This window comes from Pituophis catenifer, unplaced genomic scaffold (genome assembly GCF_029215685.1).
Source record: "Pituophis catenifer annectens isolate HBS135680 unplaced genomic scaffold, rPitCat1.0.hap2 SCAF_2, whole genome shotgun sequence".
NCBI classification, from domain to species: Eukaryota; Metazoa; Chordata; class Lepidosauria; order Squamata; family Colubridae; genus Pituophis; species Pituophis catenifer.
In genome coordinates, this window is record NW_027256882.1 from 90,351,311 (window position 1) to 90,360,250 (window position 8,940).

Here is an 8,940-nt window from a genome sequence, read left to right on the forward strand (position 1 = left end):
ATTTAACTTTTCAGCAGATCATTTCAAATGAACTTCTCCCTTTCCAGATCTGACCAGTTTTCAGTTAAAACATTTTTTTCCTTAATCTTCAGGCGATCAAATCTTTTTCCTGTCAAAGGTCACATTCTGCCTTTGAATAACATGTCAGGGAGGTCCCTGCGAGCAGGAGCATGATGAAAACTAAATTTGATTTAAATGTCAATTAACACCAGGTATTTCCCTAATGCAGACATCGCTTTTTAAAGTGTGGCGCATTTGAAGGTTAGCTGCTGCTCAGGAGGAACCCTTTGTCTGATAAGGAGGCATATAAGTAGGCAGATAATGTTACACATTTATTGTGTGCTGAGAATCTCCAGACTATTTTCATCTGAATTTGGCAATCCTAAAAAGATAGGTTGGAAAAACTGGGTAACAAGCAGGATTTTTGTCTCACTGTATATATTGTTTTTCAGTTCACTCTCTTGGGAAAGAATTAACTTAAATTAGGGAACATCCTCCCCTGGATAAATATAGTTCTTGGTATGACTCTTACTCACAGAACTAATAATTTTCTCCTTTGATCTTATTAAAATATGATTTAATAGAAATTTTTCAGGGGCCCTGGGATCATACTGAAGGCTTCATGAGGCCACATTTTGTATACCTTAGCTTTATTTTCTTTTAGCAAAATGGGGGAGAGGCAGACATTTCTATTACAGGCAAAAGTCCAGTTACGGGGCAAGAGGGACTAAAAATCTAGGTGGGCATTCCTGATACCTGAGTATTTGCTGCCCCCCAACCGCCCCCCCCCCAATAACTAGCTCATCGGCTTAACAGCAGGACAAGCAGCGTTTTGGTTTCTGTTTTTAATATTCTGGTCTTCAGTGCTTACATTTGACGTAAAGAGATGCCGAGGGATGGAAGAGATGTTATATAATAGAAGATGGAATTAAAAGAAATAAGACACTGCCTTATATTAACTCCGAATGATTATATTAAGTCAAGTGGATCAATCAATCAGGACTGGCAGTAGTTCCCCGGAGGCCGCGTCAATGGTTCTTTGCAGCTTTGTCTCCAAAATCTGATAAGTGGGTACACGGGGGACAGGCCTGGCACTTCATACATGTAATGCATTTATCGACCAGAGTGATATTCTCCAGGGAGATCCAGCGTGTGCATGCAAAAGCCATTATCCTGAATTCCCAACAGCAGTAAATGCCTTTCATGCTCATCTAAATACCATCTGCAACATATCAAAGGAAGATGGCACTTCTTGGGAAAATCAGGTGGCAGGAGATATTAGAATATATATCCACTTGAAGTAAAACAGAATGCAATTCTCTTTGGTGCTAGGAGCGCTGGCCTCTAGAAAGGAAAAGTAATCAGAAAAAAATGAGTGCTTTCATAGGCACAGAAGATCTGTGTCTATATAGGCGTGAGAGGAGATAAGAGCTAATCCTTTTTTCATTAGCTTGCTCAGTGGTCATCTCAACGGCTCAGTTTGGCAGTCCCACATTTAGAAACAAGGTAAAGAATATGTAGATAGAACATGGCTTCTGCAATTCTATCCAATTTTTTTTTTTTTTTACTGGTAATGATCCTAGTGTATTACTGTGTCTGCATGCACTGGGAAAACCTATTCTGGACTTTTGTTTAATACTGATGCTGCATTCCACATCCCTGTGCTCAACCCCAAGACCTGGTTATTCAACTGCAATGGCCTACTTTTCTGCTGCTACTTCATGCAAGGTTAACTTATCATAAGCCCCACCATGTCTTAAATGAGAGGGCTGAACTGGTATTCATTACTGAAAGCTGATAGGGTGCAAAAGAGGAAGGGAGTTCCCCTTCTAGGATGTATGCTCTCCTGGGTTTTTAGATACCCGCCATCACTTTGGATCAAATATGGGGATATGGCTGCTGTCAACCAGAAAACTCTGATGACTTTCAGGAGCATTGCTTGGAAGATGTGAAATCTTCTTTGTGAAGCTGGGCCGTAAGGCTAATCAGATGAGATTACTGTTCATATACTAGCCTTCATCCTATATAGCAGCTTCACTGCCTAAGCTTCTGGATTCTTTAGTTGCACCACACTGCAGGGAAGGATTTATTTCATTGGGCAGCCCCAGGTGACTGATGGACCCAATGGTCTTCCAGAGGGAACTTAAGTTATATCCAATTTGGTTGTACACTCCAGCCAAGGCCTTAGTCATTGCCTGAAATGAGCAGGTGACAACAGCCTTGGATCAGATCCGAATTGTGCAGGTTCTCTATAATTGTGGAGCTTCTCAATTTTCCAAGGAGCTTAAAGAGCTGACATATCACACCTCTAGCATCAAAGGAAGATAAAAGGAATTACTCTAACCAAACACAGGTACGAGCATTTATTAGGATTGCTTTCTGAATCTTTTTTGGGGTCTACAGAGTCAGTCCTATTTTTGGTAACCAGACCCCTTCTATAAACAGGGGACAAGGGAGGCCTTGCAAGCAAGGTTGCCATGAGGACTATTCCAGGCATCTATGCAACTAAGTTGCTTGCATCTGCACAGAGATGGACTCTACCTGGGCAGATCCACAGAGGTGATTGAGACATAGTGTTGCAAGGTTATCTGGGATGAATTCCAGCCAGCTAGTGCTAAGCACATGGGGTCCCTGGGGCTATGAGTTCTGCCATCTGTTTTAAGCTCACATCCTTCCTGGTTGATCAAAGTCAGCCAGGAGGCGGCATGTACTTGGGTCCAAGTGATAATAAATGCTGTGTTGTGAGACGGATGTTTCTACCTGCAATTAAAGTGGGGGTGGTCTATCATCTCATAATCATATTATGAGCCGAGGTGGCGCAGTGGTTAGAGTGCAGTATTGCAGCTACTTCAGCTGACTGCTAGTTCAGCAGATCAGCGGATCAAATCTCACTGGCTCAAGGTTGACTCAGCCTTCCATCCTTCCAAGGTGGGTAAAATGAGGACTCAGATTGTTGGGGGCAATATGCTATTTAGTATACTGTCTTTGGTATAAGCCGCCCAGAGTTCTCGGAGAGTGGGCGGCATAGAAATATGACTAATAAAATAAAATAAATCTCAAGAAGCCTTCCTTGGACCCAATAGCATTGGATAATTTTTATCCAATATCCAACTTCTCCTTTTTAGGGCAGGTTGCTGAGAAGGTGGTAGGTGAACAGCTTCAAGGAGACCTGGAAGAAGCAGATTCCCTGGATCCCTTTTGGCTGGGTTATAGTATAGGCACTATTGGTTGTGCTCATGAAAGTTGATAATGTATTGTGGGAAAACCCTAGGGGGGGCTGGGTAAAGACATGCTACCAAGGGAACAGCCGGATAAGATTCTGTCAATGTAGCATTACAATAAAGTAGAATTAGCTCATCTGGTTACGATTCTTGCAAGTCTCAAAGTACAATCCCTCCCCCCCTCCCCCCCGGGTCTCCTTTATTGCCTGAGAAACTAAGAAAGGTCTCTTCTGAGCTTCTTGCCCTTCCAATTATGTAGCTGCAGGCTATGCTGCTCCGATCCCTTGGCAGCATCTCTTCGCCCGTATCCCAAGGTCTTTCTCACATTTCATCACAAAGCCCTTCATGGCACAGCACCACTTTACTTGAAGAACATCTAACCCTGGGAGTGTATGCCCATTCTAAAGGGTGGGCATGCCCTAGACCAGGGGTGTCAAAATTTCATTGAGGGCCACATCAGGGCTGTGGTTGACCTTGGGAGGCCAGGAGGGCATGGCCAACTGGGTGGGTGTGGCTGACTGGGTGGGCGTGGCCAGCTTAATGCCACTCCCTAAAGTGCTGGCATGTTTCCTCTTCACATTGGGTAGACTGGACCAAAGCTATGTTGGCCTGATCTTCCCTCTTCGCATTGGGTAGACTGGACCAAATCTACGTTGGCCTGATCTTTGCTCTTCACATTGGGTAGACCAGGATGGCCCTGTGGGCTGGATCCGACCACATCACGGGCTGGATCCAGCCTGTGGGCCTTGAGTTTGAAACCCGTGCTCTAAACACGTTCTTATTAAGCAGCAGCATCTTATCGGATTGAGGAAACAAGTCTACTTTCTGCTCAGCTTCCCTACTGAGATTCAGAGAGCCCAACACTTGGGGCACCCCTGGAAAGCCAATAACAGATGGCTTTTTCTTCAGATGCTGGAACCAGGATGTTATGTGAGCCCAATACAGATGTATCTCCTTTATGAGTTAGTACATGGTGCCTTTGATTTTTTTTTCCCCTTCTGTATTGGACTAGTTTATCTTTGTTTGGTTACATATTTCTTTGGGTTTGGGTTTCCCGCCCTTGCTTTGGTAAATTGGAAGCTTGCCAGAGTTACAGGCCCGAGTGGTCATATAAATAAAACAAATACATGAATGGGAGAGGGCATAGAATATAGCAGTCAAAAGCATTTCATGTTGCCACTTAATTGCCTCGCCCAAGGAGAAGCATTTGGGTGGGTGTTTCTTTTTCTGGAATGTTTTTCTTCACCGCTCTCCACCAGATCTGACCCATTTTCAAACATAGGGTTTTCTGCCAGCTTCTTCCTACCCACACACACCAATACACACACACTAAATTTGGTCCTGTTCCAAGAGTTTCCATTCTTATGACAGTCTTCCCCCTTTTTTTACAAAATTTATTTACAGTATTTCACTGGAAAAATTATCAAAAAAAAAATGCATGCAGAGTGTGGCTTCTGGAAGATCTTTACCAGCAGTGGTCTACTTCTCTCACCCCACCACAAGTGGTCCTGTCCAGGTTTAGGCTATATGGCAATCTACTATATACTTGATAATCTTAGGCATCGCACAATATTCCATTAGATCAGAATACAAGTAGTCCTTGATTTACAACAGTTCATTTAGTGACTGTTCAAAGTTACAATGGCACAGAAAAAACATGACTTATGACCATTTTTCAGAGTTACGACCCTTCCAGCATCCCCAAGGCATGTGATCAAAATTCAAACGATTGGAAACTGACTCATATTTATGACGGTTGCAGTGTCCCAGGGTCATGCAATCATCTTTTGCAATCTTCTGACAAGCAGTCAATGGGGAAGCCAGATTCACTTAACAACCGCATGACAACTTAACACCTGCGGGTGATTCACTTAACAGCTCTGGCAAGAAAGGTCGCAAAATGGGGGCAAAACTCATTTAACAAATGTCTCACTTAGCAACAGAAATTTGGGGCTCAATTGTGGTCCTAATTTGAGGCTTACCTGTATAACCTGTAAACCCTGCAACAGCATCACATATTCCATCATCATGCTGTAACATCACACTACCTCTACTTTTGTTGGGTTCATTCCCATCCCAACCCAATGCCCAAGTGAAGAACAAGGTCTTCATTGCCTTCCAAAAAGCTAGTAGAGTGAGGACCCTCCAAATCTCAGAGGATGGGAGATGTTAGGAAGGTTTGAGATAGCCACAGAAAAGATGTGTCTTTGCAATCCTATCAGATGGCAAAATTTAAGGGAAGACATCTGGAGCGCATCATTGTGTCTGACCTGGGTGTGCAGAAGACCTCAGAAAGGGCTGGTCCTGCAAAAATAAAAATAAAAAATAAAAATGCCCCAAACCCTGTAGAGCTTTAAATGTAGCAGTAGCACGTATCCTGGTGAGTGACAGAATCTCAAACTCCATTATATGGTGTCTTGTCAACATCCCCATTATTCCTGCCAAACCCAAAAGAAACAATCTTGTGTATGAGAAAGATTAGATGAGTCAATAGTATCTTTTACAAATCAGAGAGACCTATTTGTAAATTTCAGACTATACCTGATCTACATTGGATTTAGTTCTTGTTTTGGGGACATCCTGTGCTGTAATTCACCAAGGGACATGTTGTGCTTTCATTTCAATAATTTTACTAAAGTACATTTGGTGGTTAACCATGACAGCTGAAACCATTATCTTTAATGATAGGCCCACAGATTAACAAGGTTGGAAAGAGTATCCCCAATCTTTTGTGGACTTCAATTTATGGATTTTGAAATAATGGAACCCCAAATCCTGTACCCACCTCCTTCATGTGCACAAGACACAAATTGTATGTATGTTTGGCATTAGATGCTTGTTCTAAAATATGTTTAGTGCTAACTGCTGCCTAAAATATTGGCCTGAAATATTAATGCATTATCAATACCTAGGCAGCAATTTACAATCTGGATATTTCACATTACCAGAAGATATTACATTTTAGCTGAACAATTGCCTTTAAGCAGAATTCAAATAATTAAAAAGCATTTATTTCTTATTGATTTATATTGTCTAAGTGATGCTAAGCATAATTGAAATTCTTTCTTGATGGGCTTCCAGATGCCAGATTTTCCCACAACGTTCCATCATTTTTCAGGTACAGAAAACTCATCCAAATTTTCACTCTTGGAACTTTTGTATATGTATTTGTGTTATTTCATCTTTTCTACTTTTTACCTAATTCTGTTTGTATTTTATAGTGTGTGTCTATTCATTCAATCATAACATAAGCAGGTAAATGACCTTCCATTGCTGCTGCTGCTTATTTTGCACTTGATAACTGCACTTTTTGTGTATGATAACTGAACCATCATTCCAGACTGTTTGTATTTTATTTGCATTTGACTTGTTTTTTTTTTCAATCTACATCCAAAAGAAATACATCAGTGCCAACACCTTTTGTATTCAATCAAGCACATTCCAGTCCATAAACACCAATACTGTTAAAAATGTTGATTTTAAATGGTGACACAAAACAACTTTCTTTTGCCCCAACAGTAACCAAAGCATTTCCCCTTTGCAATTAATTATCTTGTTCTTATACAATTTTCCTCGTATTAAATCATCTTGCAGTCATAATTGCAGAATGGCTACTATAGATGTTCTTATTTATTTTATTTCAAGAGGACTGTTTGCTCTATTTTTAAATTATCTGGACAGGTTTAACATAAAATCAGTTAAAAATTTGCTAATAATCTTGTAATTGTCACCTGTTAATATTTAGCAGCCCAGATGGAAAAGAAAATTTAAGAAAAAAGCTTTTGACAGTAGAAAAAGAGCACGAGATCATCACACACCATTTTTAAATTAAAAATCTGACTTTCTTCTACCAAGGAAATATATAAAACCAAACCAATGTATGATTGGCAGCATTTCAAACTGAAAAAAGATGCTGCAGTAAGATCAGTGATACACAAACCTGAGTCTTGAAAAGTGATCAAGAGCAGAAGCCTGATCACCCAACTCGAAACACGCATTACAGTAATTAAAGAGGCTTTACGTTTTAAAAACTCTTTTCAATTTTGGGATAATAGTTTTAGTATTGTACTGTAAAACACATAGCAGCAAGAGGATGCGAAGGAAGTGAGAGAGTTAAGGTGAAAAAAAAGACTATCAAGTCAAACATAGGAAGAAAGACCGGCAAGAAAACTAGCAAGATGCAAATGAACAGAATAATAAAAAAAGAAAGAAGCAGCAGCAGACGTTAGCTGCCAAGGCAGCCTGTACTTTCATTGCATGTGCATCTTATTACTAAGCCCAAGAACGTTTACAACAGTCAAGTGTGGAAGACGTGAAAGTAAATCTGCTTAGCAAGTTATCCTTTGGTCTCTGATTAACATATCGTAGATAGGTTATAACTTTTGCATATGCAGTGGGCTTCATTTTCATACATGTTGACAGCTTCATAATGGCTTTCTCTTCTTTTGTGGGTGGGGAAAGGATGCTGCTGCGAAGTACATCATCCCACGGGTTTCAGCTGTCAGAGACGACAGGAAATAGGAGACCCAGGGCAAGTGGGAATCCGCTAAGCTTTTTCATTCCACCACCCTCCCTCCTCGCATGCATGCGGTCACAGCCATCCGCGTAGAGTGCATCTCCCCACAGTTCAGCACAAAAAAAACCCCCCAAACAAACCACACACAAACAACAGATGCAGAGCCCCACAGGATGTTCTAACAAAAAGGTGACCCTGAATTTTAAAACATATCCCAGAAAAGATTAGACGTCATCTGTTTCAAATACTCAGGAAATCCACATTTAGAAGTTACATTATTTAGGGAAAAGTCTTCCTTTCAGGTAAAACTGAAAATTGGAGGAATGCTAGTCAAGAGCATCCTCACATGGAGAAAAGCTGCCACTGCAGTCAGAACATGCAGTAGTTTTGGAGCACAGCCAGAGGGCCGCATTAAAGTTCATTCTGCAAATCCCTGGCCGTGGCAGAAAAGTACAACCGATATAAACAACAATACTGTCTCCTACCCACCAAGTACAGAAAACTCTACTAAGTTTGTGGGGAGGAAGCAGCAGTGTTTATGTACAAATGCAACAGAAAGCATGTAATGCACTCATTTGCTTACTGAACAGTAACACGCGAGAGGGCTGAATCCCATTCTTTCCCAGTATAAATGGACTTTGATGCAATGCAGATCCAGCACTTCTTCGTGAAGATACCAGTCCCATTTTCCAAACACAACCCTAGTTCTTTCAAAAGCTCTAGACTTGGGTACAAAAGATCCTAGGTAAAACCTGACCAGCACCACAGAAAGGACCTGTTGGGCATTGTGCATTCACACCTCTCTGCAGATGCCCAGTTCCTCCTGCACCAGCTAAAATGGTATGGAGGGCAATTCCTAGCAATAAGGAAGGAAGGAAGCAGGTAGAAGCTGGACAGATCTCCTTCCTGACAACATCAGCAACCACATTTGAACTGAGCCAGTGTCTGTTGTAGCAAAAACTGCCTTGGGAAAATAGGGAAAACCCTATTTTAGAACTGGAATACTAAGGACAAATTTAAGCTGCTTCAGCTGCGTGCTGGTGATTATGCAGAAACAACTTCACAAGGATAAATCACATAAAAACAGTTACTGGGGCAGACTTAAAGCCGTGGTTGGGGGCATGTGAAGATGAGCCTGTAAGTTCCAGTACAAAATGGGAGATTAAAAATTCAATCACAAATCAATCCCCGCCCTCCCCATAA